The sequence below is a fragment of the Alligator sinensis genome, unplaced genomic scaffold (assembly GCF_000455745.1).
Source record: "Alligator sinensis unplaced genomic scaffold, ASM45574v1 scaffold301_2, whole genome shotgun sequence".
Classification (NCBI taxonomy): Eukaryota; Metazoa; Chordata; order Crocodylia; family Alligatoridae; genus Alligator; species Alligator sinensis.
The window spans coordinates 4,602,722-4,616,645 of NW_005841874.1; the positions used below are offsets into that span (position 1 = coordinate 4,602,722).

The following is a 13,924-nucleotide window of genomic DNA, read 5'->3' on the forward strand; positions in this document are numbered from 1 at the left end:
CCTGTCTTGCTCTGTATTAACTAGTATGATAGTGATGAATGCTGAAGTTTTGTAGTGGATGGATTGCTTGAGTAGTGAGGCATTTATTGTGAGGGCTCAGCTGTACGGGGCTGGCTGATATGTGAATGGCCATGCCGTTGCAGTACAGTGAGCCAGAGCTTGGCAAGAGTAAGTAGTTTATGGACATTTTTAAGTGGCACCTGGCACAAAGAAACATAGCAGCAGACCACTTGAGCCTTTCACTACAGATGGTTATCAAGGCCAAGGCAAATGAAGGCATGGTGCATGTTGAACAACAGTGATAAGTCAACAAGCTGCAGAAGTGTGTAAAGCAAAAAGAATGACACCAGCAGTAGTCTGGTTTACAGGATATGTAGAAATGAAGGTTGCTTGCCATCACTTGTTGCTTGCCGTCACGAAGGTTTGCTGGCAGTCACTTGTGCACCCACCGTGCATCCTTGACTGTGAGGAACACCTGTCTCATACTGGGTAAAATGCTGCCACGCCAAACCAAGGCTGCCAGCCTTGTTTGTCAGAGAACACAGCCTCCTTCTCCTTCTGTTAACACCGGTGAAAACGTTTCACCCTCTCTTGCCTTTTCAAGTCACTCACTTTAACTCTGAGAGCCGATTTCAAGTCAAAAGGTCAAATCATAAAAGGATTGCATTAATTTGGGAGACACCTTGGAACTAGATGAAGACCGCAGAGATGACACCAGCAGGGGATGTTTGTGCCCCAAAGTCAGCTATTCCAGCAGGTATTTTTTCCATCACCCCATTTGAGTAGCAAATGGCTGAGAGGTAATTACTCATAATGCTTACTGATTGCTTTCATGTACGAGACTATCCTGCTTCTTGTCTCATGTTCGTGGCATTTGGCTTGCTGTAAGGAGGTCGAATCCAGCCACATGATGTCTGAAACATTCTCTCCTAATAAATAGCTTACCATAAGCTGGAAATGCGTCACACACTAGCCAGTTATTTCTGCATCATAAACTCCTAATACTTCTTCAGGCTGATGGGGTTTTGTATTTACTAAGATCTGGAAGTATGCCAAATATTCTTCCATAAAGGACACTGTTTTTGTTTTATCCGCCATACTCTGTTAATCTTCTGGTATTTCTGGTATTTGAGAGGCCCTCCCCTTTTGTTCCTGGGCATTAACCTAACCACCAAACCAGCTATTTCTGACTAGTACAGCAAACTACCCTGACTAGTAGGAAAGAGTCCCATCAAGCACTTGGAACTGCTAGATATAAACCTTGGGTCTGAAATTCCACGAGTTCCTTGTACCTCGGCCCAGGTTCATGAAATGCCGGTGAATATGAGCTAAGGACATCTGAAGAGCTGGGAGCCAACTGAATGTTCCTCTTTCCTTGCCATATACCATGTCAGCAATGAGTTGGAGGAATTAGGATTTTCAGTGCTTGTTGGGAACTGAGGTGGTTGTGGGGGAAGATGCACAGATGTGGGGTCCCAATGAAGTTTGAGTGGCCTGGACTCAAACCTCCAAGAGAATCCACTGGATGCACTGCCTTCTAGTCTGTGCGTTGAGTATCTGTAGTTGGGTTTTGGGTTGTAGCCATGTTGGTCTAAGGACACAGGCAGGCAACGTTCTTTGAGTAGATGTGATATCTTTTATTAGACCAACTGAGTAGTTAGAAAAAAAGTTCTAGGCAAGTTTTTGGGTGTAGTCACCCTTCTTCAGGCATAGGGAGTCTCTGCTGGTCCTACTCAAAGAACCTTGCCTGCCTTGAGTATCTGTATGCATTTTCTGCACTCTGTCAGCAGACGGTGATGCCCAAATTGCATTGTTTCATGTTGTTCTGCTTGTACCATACCATGTTAGGGGGTTGTTTGTTAATATAGATCGTTCCCCTGTTCTTCCCTGTGTGGGACAAGATCTGCACGGTTACACAAAACAGTCCCTGAGGAGCAATGTGTTGTTCCAACTCATTGATGGCTTCCCCATATACTAGAAGACTGTCATCCTCGTATTGAGAGACAGCTGCTGCCACTGCCAACGACTATCAGTCTCTATCTTATCCTATCTACCACTGTTTGCCATCTGCACGCTTTTGCATTCTTCCTGCCTTTAAAGTGGCCTATCTAGTCGACTTCCACCTCTTTATTCATTCCTTACTGCTTCACTGCTCTGGTGGCGCCTTGCCAAATTCTCTTCTTTCTCTCCTGCCTCCAAATCTGAGGCATTTTCCAGCTTTGCCAGTCATTGGGCCCAGGTCAACCCTCCTCCCCTTTTTTTTTAAATTCAGGGCTTTGTGTGTATTAAGCCTTCAGGCATAAATTTGCCTTTGGCTCTGAAACTTGGCAGACAAGATCTCAGGCCAAGAGCAAGGGGTTTTTTTTTGGTTGGTATTTTTTTTGCCAACTGAAACAGATTAGAATGTGCCTGGCCATTTTTCAATAGCACGAGTATAAAAATAGTAGTTTGTTGGATGTAGGACTTTTATAGGCTTATTTAATTAAAAAGGGCTTTGATTTAGCACAAGAAATTTGGCAAAGGATTTGACCTCTGCTCAGCGTCATTGTTAGCAGTGGTTTGAAGCTCTCCTTTCCTCATAAGATGAATGTAAGTTCTTACAGCCTTAAATTTTATATAAGTTGTGTTAACTCACGAGTTAACATCCCCAGATAAACACACACCCAGTTTTGGTTTTTTGCTTTACCTTTCTACTAAACCTGACCTTGTCTGACCCCGAATGGACCAACTGTCTTTTTGGTAGATATTAGATTCAGGTCCTACTAGAGCCCAGCAGAGTTGTCCCCACTCTTTACAAAGACAGACATTGCATTCTCCAAGACCGGTGCAAAGTATCCGTGCTCCAGGGAGCCACAGTTCCAAGGACTCAGCACCTGAAACTGAATCCCACAAATGTCAGGGCCCAAAGGATTGCATTTTGAAGGGCAATGGTAATGCTTTGCACCTGTCTAGCATTTTTCATCCTAGGATATAAAAGGACCTTAGAAGCATTAATTCGTGAATACAGGCTCACAATAGCTCAGTAAAGGCGGCAAGCATTAGGACACATAATGGAGAGGAGCGAAAAGAAATGCAAGGTAGTTCAGCACCATGTTTTCAAAAAGGGCCTCTGTAGCTGGAGACCTCAGTATTCAAACTACCAACCTGAAATCCCCGAGATTGATTTGCAGAGGGCTAAGCATTTGCATCTCCTTTGTGACTTTATTTAGAATTGTACATGAGATTTCCCTTCCTTTCCTCCCCTGCTCCTGAAGTATATAAAAGGCAGTGAGGCCCAAGATTGTAGACATATACCCAAGATTGCAGACACAATTTTTACCTAAGAAACTTGACAAAGGCAGGCTAAGCAATAGCAGAGCCAGATTTAGTTCTGTGGTATAACTACTGGGCTAGACTCCCTCCTTATTATGGCAGCTCTATTCAATGAATTGTGATCAAGGTTATGCGGTGTAAAACAATCTAATAATGTGGACCACCTACTGAGGTTGGTTAACCCCAGTGGTGCTGCACAGGCTGGCTGAGATCAGAGACTGGCCATTATTTCCAGGCGTAGGCTATTCTCTTTAGTTAAATATTCTTATTCACCAAAATAGGAGGAAAAAAAACCAGTCATGGCACTTTGATGGGGGAGGGCTCTCACCTCTCTTTCTAGGTGCGGCCATGCCTCTGTCTCCCTACTAGCCTGCAATCTGCCACTGGCTGGTCAGGTAGAGTAACTCTTCTGCTTCCAGGAGAAACAACAACCCAATGGAATAGAAGCCCTCAAATCTTTAGTCCAGGTTGTGGGGACTCATGTTTTTGGAGCTATCAAGTGACCTTTCACCAAATTAACAACTTAGCCTTCCTTGAGGGTCCTTACCACTCCCCCCCCCGCAAACACACCCTCTCAAACTCATCCCTATCCATTTCCCAGGCCTCTTGCCCAGCAACTGGAGAAGGGGAGGTGACTTATAACATGACATACGAAGTTCTGTGCACTTACCCATAAACCCTTGGTTCTCGACCTCAAATCCTTCTGCTCTAAATGAACTACAAGTCCCAAAGGGCGTTTATACATGTGCTCCGAGAGGTTGGGGGGGGGGGCACTTTAATTAGAGCAGCTCCAAGAGCTGCTCCAGTTAAAGTGCCCAGAGTGTCTTGTGTATCGGCGCCCCTGTGCTTCAAAATGATGGTGGGGGCACTTTATCTAAAGCTCGTTGAACAGCTTTAGGTACAGCCCCTTCCCCTTTATCTCTTTGAATGTAAGTAGCTCCTGGGGGGGAAGATATATGGGAAAAGAGACATAACAACAGTGAAGTGATGTTCCTTTGCCATTTGTTTTACAGAAAAATGTCTCTTCAGCAACACTTCAGAATTAAAAGCCCCAGTCCTAGAAGGAGGTGAGCCCAAGCGGGTTCCTGAATATAAATGGAGCCGCACTGAGCTCAGCGGGACGGCTTGCAGGTGTAAAGGTGTCGCCCAACTGCAGGGTCTGTGCCTTATTTAGACATGGTCAGTAGGGGTATCAGTCAGTAGGCACAAGAAGGGTTTAGGGAAGAGGACAATTACAGAAATGTTTTTCAGTTAAGATTTCAGCAAATCAAGGTGGTTCAGTCTGAAGTGTTTTCAAGCCACTGCAAACTGCCATAAATCACAGCAAACATAAAATCTAGCAAAATCACCTCTGCATTATCAGCAGTGCCCTTGATGTATAGCCTGACAAACAGCTCTAGCTGCTCCATAGAGTAAGGGTGCTCTAACCCCAAGCTCTTCCAACTTCAAAATATATGAAGTCTCTGAACATTTCATGGCCCCTAAAAAATTCCCAAGACAATGCAGTAAGTTTACCATGAGTCATAACGAACCATGACAATTAATAACAGGAATAAAATCCCTACTCAAATCCTCCGAGCATAAAACAAAAGCTTTCCTGTTATAAACATAGAACCAGGCTGAATTGCTTAATTCCACCCAACAAAACTACAGATCCTCGCTCCCACTGGGGAGCTTTATATGGCAGTTATCAAAAATCCAATATATGAGACCAAACAGGCATGGAGGAACCCAGACTTTCCAAATTAAGCCCTCAGAGAATCTCTTTAAATCCATCAGAGAACCTAAAAGCCATTAATCTATCAACCGACTCTAGATTCTTCCCATAACTTTATATCCAAGTCAATCAAAAGTGCCCCTCCTTTACTGATGATAAATCCTTGAGGTCTTTTTGGTCTTATTAAAAGTATAGGCCCGGGTGGCAGGAGAGGTGTATTCTGTTGTGTGTCTTTACAATGGCCTTGGTGCATAATCCTGGCTTAACCTCTCAATGCCTTGGTTTCCCCCACCTGTTCTGGATAACAATAGTGATTTACTTCATAGAGCTTCTGTGAGGCTCTGTTTGTCTCTGTGATGCATTATTTTTTATCACAGCTACAACCAGTCCCACCTGCCCAAGCAAAGCACATTACCTGCACTATGATTTCTGTGCGACTCAAAAACCCTTCTTTTTTCCGCTTAGGAGCGATTCTCTTCTCCCCGTGACCAGATTTGGAGTGCGATACTCAGGCAGTGCTCTAGGTTTAGATCCCACAAAGATAAAATTTGACGAGGCCAAATGCCTAGTGTGGGGTCATCGGTAAATAAGAAAGTCTCTATAACATAAGGGACTTCTTCATGTGGTAAAATCATTCTGCTTGTGAGACAATGGCACAAAGCACAGATAGACTGAGGAGCCCATCATTAGCATTTGTATATTGGACAACATTGTGAAGTGAATATATTTCCACCCAGGCTACTTTAGGGAGCTGCCGACAGAAACAAATGCAAAGAGAAAGCGGTATAGAGCCTTAAATGCAGTGTCCGTCTATTTTATTTGGGGAAAAAACCTGTTATTGTATCAGATAAAGTTTTGTAATGAATGGCTAGGCTCATAAAAGAGTGTGCAGTTTGTGGATGCTTTATTCTGTCTAGACTTTCTTCTTTCTGTAATAAAACCTAATGGCAAAGTAGACAATGGCTATATTTACCATTCGTCCATCACTCAGCTGACCTTGCATCAAAACAAGGCAATATGCTACCATATGCTTTAATATCCCATGCCTCAGAACTCAATTCTCCAACCGATTTGGTATCTACTCATCTTATCTAGTAGACCAGTCACTGAAATAACCGCAGAGTCAAAGGTACGCACATAAGCACACCCCAAAAAAGATGTGTAAGTACTTCTTGTGAATGCATCTTATGTGTACTTCTTTGTGAATGGATATTGGGAGAGGGCACAACTGTTTTGTGGGCATAACATAGGTGCTGATCACTGAAATAAAAGTGACCGCCAAGGACTCAACTAAGAAAAATGTCACATTCTAAAAAACCGCCACCTTGTGGTGACTTGGAAACTTGTTGCCCATTGCAGGACATCGTGCTTCTTAAGATGCTAGATTTTGATGGGATGCAAAACTGTACTACCCAGCTAAAAACAAACAGAAAATAAGAAGTGTATCCTGTAATGGGTTTGTGTGGTGTTACTCATTGTTATGCAAATACATCAATAGAATTCATGCTAAACTGTATCAGCTTTTCAATAATTGATGACACAATCAACTAAAATTCCTAATTTGTTGCAGTGGTTGCAATGTTTGTAAACACATGCAATTAAAATGTAATAACATTCAATTATAGTTGGTGATGCATACATAATAATACAGATTATTCAGTTCTTATTAGTAGGTATATCCCCTTTGAGCTCAGTTGAAGGGGAAATGTTTTTGAAACGCACCATAATGAGGCAGAAATTTTATTGAAAAGAGAAGGATGGGACAAAATGACTCCCAAGGAAAAATAATGAAAGTGTCTGAAGGCAGAATCAAAAAAGGATTCTTGCTTTTGTAAGCATGCATTACATAATGATACAACATTATTCCTTTTATAGTACTAATTTTGTGCAACGGCAGGAAAATTTTCATCCAACGACCATCACGGACTATGCATGTAAAAGCTTTCCTGCCAGTGGCAACCTTCTGAGAACAAGGCCCATATACTGCCTTCAGTTCCCCTCTCGTATGGCATCTGGTCACCCTGCATGTCGAGGCTGGGATGTTCTTGAATATGCTTCATAAAGCCACTTCAGGTTACACATGCCAAATCTGGAAATGCAGCAGTGAAATCACTCCAAGGACCTCCTTCATGGACAATCTTAAGCACGATGGAGACAGAGGATGCCCACAGAGGGGCTTCACTGCTTCTTTTCCAGGTGTGGTACATGTGAGTAGGAGTGGGTAGGTAGGGTATGCTCAAGAGCACTCCTCCCCAGCCATGTCAAGGGCTCAGTGAGAACAACTTCATGTTCATTAATGTGCAAATTAATGAAGTACTGACTAAATGTGCAGTAACTACAGCTACTGTGCAGTAGCCGGTGCACTTTTTTTTAGTGATGCTTAGTGCCTAATAGTACTGCACAGTAGTGTATTAGCATGATTTTTGCCTGGCATGCTACTGCACAGTGTTATTAGGCTACTGTGCATTAAATGCCTTATATAGGTGCACCCACTGTAGATGTGCCAGAGATGTTGCACTGGATGCAAGCATGGTTTGGCTTTCAGCATTCAGGAGAAGCTCGTCTTATTTAGTGCTAGTGTTTGGAGGAGGTCAAACTGCAACTATATTCTCTGTATGTCTGAAGACTTTGTGTTTCACCTTTTCTTTTCATCAGGGTTGTAGAGCTTTGTTAAGTGGGTAACAGTGTAGATTAGGAATAGCCCGAACCCTCTCACCTCAGGATGAAACATCCCTGGTCCTTGAGGAAATTATATTTTGATCTGTATTTTTGTGACATGGGTCCATCTCTACCAGGGTCATCATGTGCCTGGATATATATCTATATATTTAAATACTTTTAAAAATATTGACTTCATTCAAATTGCTCAAATTGATGCTTATACAAGAGAGAAGAGAACCAGACCCCAGGGTTTTAATGCTCAGGAAGGGTGTTGCCTACAACTTGGGCTAATATGAACACGCTGACACTGAACTGAGCTGCGCACGTTAGGCCCGATGCCTATTTTTTGAATCAGAGACCTGACAAACTACTTTACAAACTATCTCATCCAGACTACAATACTCTTCTGACTTTTTCAAAATGAAAGATGCAAAAGGGACACTACAATTATTCTGGAGTAAAAGCAAATGAATGAGGAAACCCAAATATCATATTGCTTCAGGGGAACTCCAAGTAACCTGGAAACCAAAGGGGATATCTCTTAGCATAGTATTGTCAAGTCCCCTATTTCCTGTAGTGTTTGGCAGTCCAGGGATGTCACTTAGATGGTGCTTTTAAATTACAGAGATTCAAATCCCACAATCCTTTCTGAGAAAACTCTACCTATAATAGAGAAGAGGAAGATGGGAAGGTGAAAAGACTGCTTAACCTGAGCCTGTCATGTAGAAAAATACATATTTAAGCATCTGAAAGTAAGTTTCAGTAGAGAAATAACAACTGAGTTTAAATAGACGAGTCAAAACTGAGTGTAATTCAAAATGCAATGGCAAGCTGGAGTGGCAAACTTTCAGGTTTGTCTGCTCCTGTAGTATTTGCAGGACCAGAAACTACTTCCCAGGGCATGTCTACACATTAGTGTACATGAACCATTTGAATTAGTGCGATCCATTTGAATGTGTGCCCGGGAGCAATTAATTCATGTACAGCATGTGGAGCCAGGTTGGAGCAACCCTGGCTGGAGGAGGTCGGGGGGGGAGGAGTGCCATCCTGCCAGCCTGGGGCTGTTCCCCCCAGCTCCATGTAGAGCGAAGAGGCTGGCTGGGGCATGAGGGAGCTTCAGTGTGGGGTAACCGGCAGGCAGCCCCTGCACGGAAGCACCCCTGTGCCCCAAGCCAGTCTGGGCAATGTCTATACGTGCGATGCTGCGGAGTTTTTTACTCCACAGCAGGAAAGTACTTGTATTTACTTGTATGGAGTAAATTAGTTTACTCCAGCTTAATAGCTGCGCACATGTAGACATGAGATGTTTACTGCATAGTTAATTGTAGTCACCTGCACAGTAAACATCTTGTGTAGACACATCCCCAGAGAATCAAGTCTCAAGTATTCTTCATTAGCACAGACTCACTAAACAACTATTATGTTAGGGCACTAATTCTCAACCTGGGTGCCAGGAGGCCTTATTAAAGGGATATGGGGTGCCGTGCAATATTAGCACTGTTGTGTGCAAACATCTACACATGATTCATGAGACAAACCCAGAGATTTCAAATAGGAATGCATACTATCTAAAACGGTCTGACCTGTCGTGGTCTTTCTGTTTTTCTTTGTAACAGAAAAATTGCTCTATTCTTTTTCGGTAGTCAAGAAACAAGTGTAAACTAAGAGCTGGCATTTTCAGAGGGGTACTTTGAGTCTATGAGTGCCTGGAGCCTTTGAGAAAAGTTGAGAACTACTATGTTAAGGGAAGCATACTTTTACTACCTGCTTCTGGGACTAATAGCCTTATACATATTAACTGCTCTAAGGTTGCCAGGCAAACCCAGAGTTAGCCCTCAGTGTTTTTCCCAAAGCAAACAGTAAGGAGCCATAGTTAATCTCTGAGCTCAGCTATTGGATCTGTTAGCAATTGCTGGATTGTTCCACATCACACATTTTCTAGCCTTTTGTTCAGCCTGTGTTTAAATGTTGCAATCCAGGAGGCTGTCACTAGCACAGCCATTTAAGTTTACATTTTCTCTCCCTCAAATCCATCCGATTACACTTCCTTATACACTTTTGCATGCTAAATATATTTTCTCTGTCTTTGGTGTTTATACCTTCCAAGACTGCTATAGCTCTCCTTAGTCATTTCTTTGCTGAGCAACAGCATTTCAAAGTTTTAGTTTTTATAGTACAGATTTAGCGCTTTTAATCTTTTCTTATAAATGAATCCAGCCAGCCCCTTGATAATTTTTGTTGCTCTTCTCTGAACTCCCTACAATTTTTCAATATCTCCTTGCTAATGAGCTTCTCAGAACTGAACAGAGTGTTCCAGGTGTGGGAACAGCAGAGTAGTATAGAGATGGCTTGAAATGTGACACTTCTGCATACGCAGCCCAAAACTGCAATAGCCTGTTCACTGCCATATCCCATTGTACTCTTGTGACAAATTTGCTGCCTGGGTGACTTTAGCAAGTCATTAGTAACTAATATTTACATAGCATTTCAGCTATTTTCAATTTTTGACCAACAAAATAACAAAACATTTGACTGACTCTAATTCCAAGATCAACCTAATGTTGCAGTTTTCTGAACGTGTATCCCCCCTCTTCCCTAGGTCCTTTGTATTCTCTGTCCTCTGCGGTGTTTGCAACCCCTCCCAGTTTGGTATCATCTGTGTACTTCATTACAGGTGCTGCTTTCTCCTTCTCTTTCAGATCCAAGATGAAGATGGTAAATAAGACGCATTCTAGCATATGTGCACCCCTTGGTGCACCCACATACTCCCCTTCTCAACCTTGATGATTTGCTGCTCGGTGTTAGCTTTCTTTATAGCCTTTTAGCTTGTTTTCAAATCAACAAGGCAGTGCTCTTATCCAAGCCAATTTAAATGAATTTTTCTAGAAGGATTTTGTGAGGCACAGTATCAAATGCTCTACTCAAATGCAAATATATTACATCTGCGGCATCTCATTCATCCACTAATTTTCTCCTTCTATCAAAGAAAGCAATTAAGTTAGTCTGGAAAGATTTATACTTTGCAGACCCACACTACTTATTGCTGATTCTGTTGGGCTCTATGGGTGCATACACATGTACTAACTTTCTGACAGTGAAGTTGACTTAACTTTTTTCAGTCGACTTAATGGTTGGAGCGTACACACATATGTGGAGGAGAGTCAACTTAAATGTGCATATGCAGAGCAGAGTCGACTTAATGCACCTCTAAGGTGTATTAACTTGAGTTGCGTTAGTTAAGTTGACCCTACTGCAGGGAAGGGCTGCCACCATGTCAAGGAGCTGTATGTGTATACACTCTGATGTGGGCTTAACTTAAGGTGACTTAGTTAAGGCAACTTTGTTAAGTTGCCTTATTTTAAATTGCTTTAGACGTCTGTACACACCCAGATGACACTGACTGTCAGAAGTGCTGGGTAACTACAGGTGCAGTTGACTTCTGAGGAGAACATAGGGATCAAATACTTCCAAAAACCAATGCTTAGGGTTAGTCTTACAATAGAGCACAAAAGGATACTTCCTTCTTTGCCACCAATGCATCTTTGCAGGTGCCAGGCAGAACTGTATTTCTTATAGACAAGGATTTTTTAGCTAGCAGACTTGCCCAAAAGGGTTGTGGGCAGAGAATTTTAGTGTTCATCCTCCCTTCACATGTCTGCTCATGGTGATATGTGATCAAGCAAGTGACCGAGACAGCTCCCTTGGAGCTCCTGTGTTTCAGCAGCTAGTCTGAAGGCAGAGAAGTGAGAGAGCTCATGCAGCACCTTCTTGTAGCAAGGATAGGCAGTATCCTTCCCCATGCATACTCCATGCATTGTTTCATACTACCACTTGGGCACTCTTCTCAGCCCATTTTCACTACTTTATTCAGAGGAACAAGACTGACACAGCCCTTCTTAGAGCAGTACCTGGCCAGATCATTTGTCTGCCCTTTTTTAAATATTAGGTTTATATTTGCTAATTTCCAATTGTCTGGTTAGTTCACAGTTGTCCATGTGTCATCCAACATCAATTTAAGTAGTATGGAAAAGTTGCTGGTTGCCTTCACGTCCCAGGACTATCTGAACCAACTAGTTTAAACAAACTCATTAACCCAAATACCTCTTTAATAAAAGTGCTCTTTATTGAATTTTCCCTCCTTCCCTAATTGTTCACATTTTTTTCTTTGTTTTATTAAGTAGAGATTCCTGTCATCATTTTTTTCATCTTCATTTTTCTCTAGTACTCGTACTTCCTTTCCCCTGATACTTTTCTAATAAGTACCTTTCTTATTCCCTTTAACTCCTTTGGCAGCATTAATCCCCTCTGATTCCTCTCCCTCCCCCCCCACCGCCTTATCCATTCCCTGCTGGGCATTAAATGAGTCTGTATTCTAGTTTGATTTTCTTCGCACCCATTTTCAAGTTCCAATACAGTATTTTTAACCTCTCATCTTTAAGCAGTCCCTTGTGAAGTCACTGTAATTGTCACATATAACAAATGTATTCAGGCATGTGTATTAGTCATGCAAATTTATTCATACATGACTTCAATACGGATCTGTAGGGTGCAAAGCTGGAAAGGACCCATTGGGAGTTATGCATGCATAGCCTTGGGCAAAAAAGGACCCAATCTCATCATGAACACTAGGATGCATCTGAAGAAAGAGTATTAGCCCAAGCTAAAATGACGAGTGAGGATGCACAAAGCCAGTCTAGCAAGAGTCCAAGAAATATTGCCCCCATCAGAAGACATGTCCTCTGAGGAATATATGACATACACCCAAAACCTTCACTCATGAATAAGACAAGCATCTTTCCATCATTAATTAGTTTCTTGATAATTAGTTAATATTTGCATAGTGCTTTGAAGATGTCAAGTGCTATATAAATGAATGCATTACTATCTTTCCTAAAAGGTCCATTCAGCTACATGGGCACAGTATAGCTCTCAGCATTAATGACATATGTGGCACTTTCAGGAGAAAATAAACTCAGCAGAGAAGGGTCATTCCCACCCTCGGAATAAGGAACTAGCCTTTAGAACGTGAAAATGAGCACGTCTCCTCTCAGTTGAGTACAGGAAAAAGCTCCCTAGGACTCCCATTCATGCAAAGCAAATATACAGCCCCAATCCTGTTTCCGTCACATCTACTTAACCACCTTCTCCTTATAGGTAGGGAAATAGCTGGAACCTGTTTGCTCCCTCTCTTTTTAACACTGCTTCCTATCAAGCCACAGCAGCTGGTCCTTCCATCCAGGCTTCCCTGACAAAGAGGTCTGCATGGGAGAGGATTCTCTCTCTTCTCATCCATCCCTGTTAAAGACATTGAACCCCTTTACTGCTGAATCAGTAACAATTTGGAGATGGAACTGTGTTAGTCTGAAATCAGGCGGAAGGTACGGCAGATTAGTTAAAGCCTGGTTCAAAGAGGCATGGCTTTTCATAGATGACAGTCCACTTCAATGTCCATTCATAGCACCTGATGAAAAGGGCTGTCACCTATGAAAGCTCATGCGTTTCTGAATGAGCTAATATCTATCCTGCTCTACAATCTGAAACTAAAGCCTTTCTACTTTATTTTAAGAAAGCATTGGCAGTTTGGCAGAGCTATCAGTGAAACGGTATGCAACACAATGATAATTGAACTCTCATATTAGTCAAAGTATGTAATGGATTTAAGGAAAACTGAAGTAATTTCAGCATTAATATAGTTGTCACCAACTTATTTGAAATTCCCAGTTATTTCCCTTCTCTAGGAGTCTAATGTGTGGCAACAGGTATCGCCAGTCCACTGCCAAATCTATTTTCAATATTAATTGTCTCGCTGTGGGTTAAGTAGGTTTGGGTTTTTTGTGTTAAAAGGTTTACAAAGATTAGAAATGATTAAAATTAAAATGATTAAAATGATTAAAATGATTAAAAAAGAAATGATTAAAATCAGCACAGCCGGAGCTAAGCAGGGCCCGTGGAGAGAGGGGGCTAACCCCTTAGTGTGTGGGAGGAGGCGGCTGAGTGGAGCCGGGCCGGGTCAAGCCCCACCCAGGCCCCTACTTCGCCCAGCCCCCCAGGGAGCCACGTGACTGGAGCCGCGCGAACCGGCTGCACAAACAGGCACGCTTCTCTGCTGGTGCGTGAGTTAGCGCGGAGTTCGCATGGGAGGGCTCACAGGAGGGCCCAAGACCCTGCCTGCGCACCCCCCAGGGTAAACGGTCCCAGCCGTAGCCAGCCTACCAGAGGCATGACATGGACGGG

At 42.6% G+C, this 13,924-nt stretch overlaps 1 protein-coding gene and 1 long non-coding RNA gene across 5 annotated transcripts in view; one reads left to right on the top strand and one right to left on the bottom strand.

The window, feature by feature from the left end:
• The window catches only part of LOC112549139, a 50,600-nt gene extending 44,585 nt beyond the window's left edge, over positions 1 to 6,015 (top strand). For both annotated transcript variants that reach the window (XR_003092476.1, XR_003092475.1), the window contains exon 3: positions 4,326 to 6,015. This is a non-coding gene — a long non-coding RNA (uncharacterized LOC112549139). The remainder of the gene's footprint in view (positions 1 to 4,325) is intronic.
• KCNMB2 (potassium calcium-activated channel subfamily M regulatory beta subunit 2) overlaps positions 1 to 13,924 on the bottom strand; it is a 244,461-nt gene that overhangs the window by 186,810 nt on the left and 43,727 nt on the right. The window lies entirely within an intron of this gene.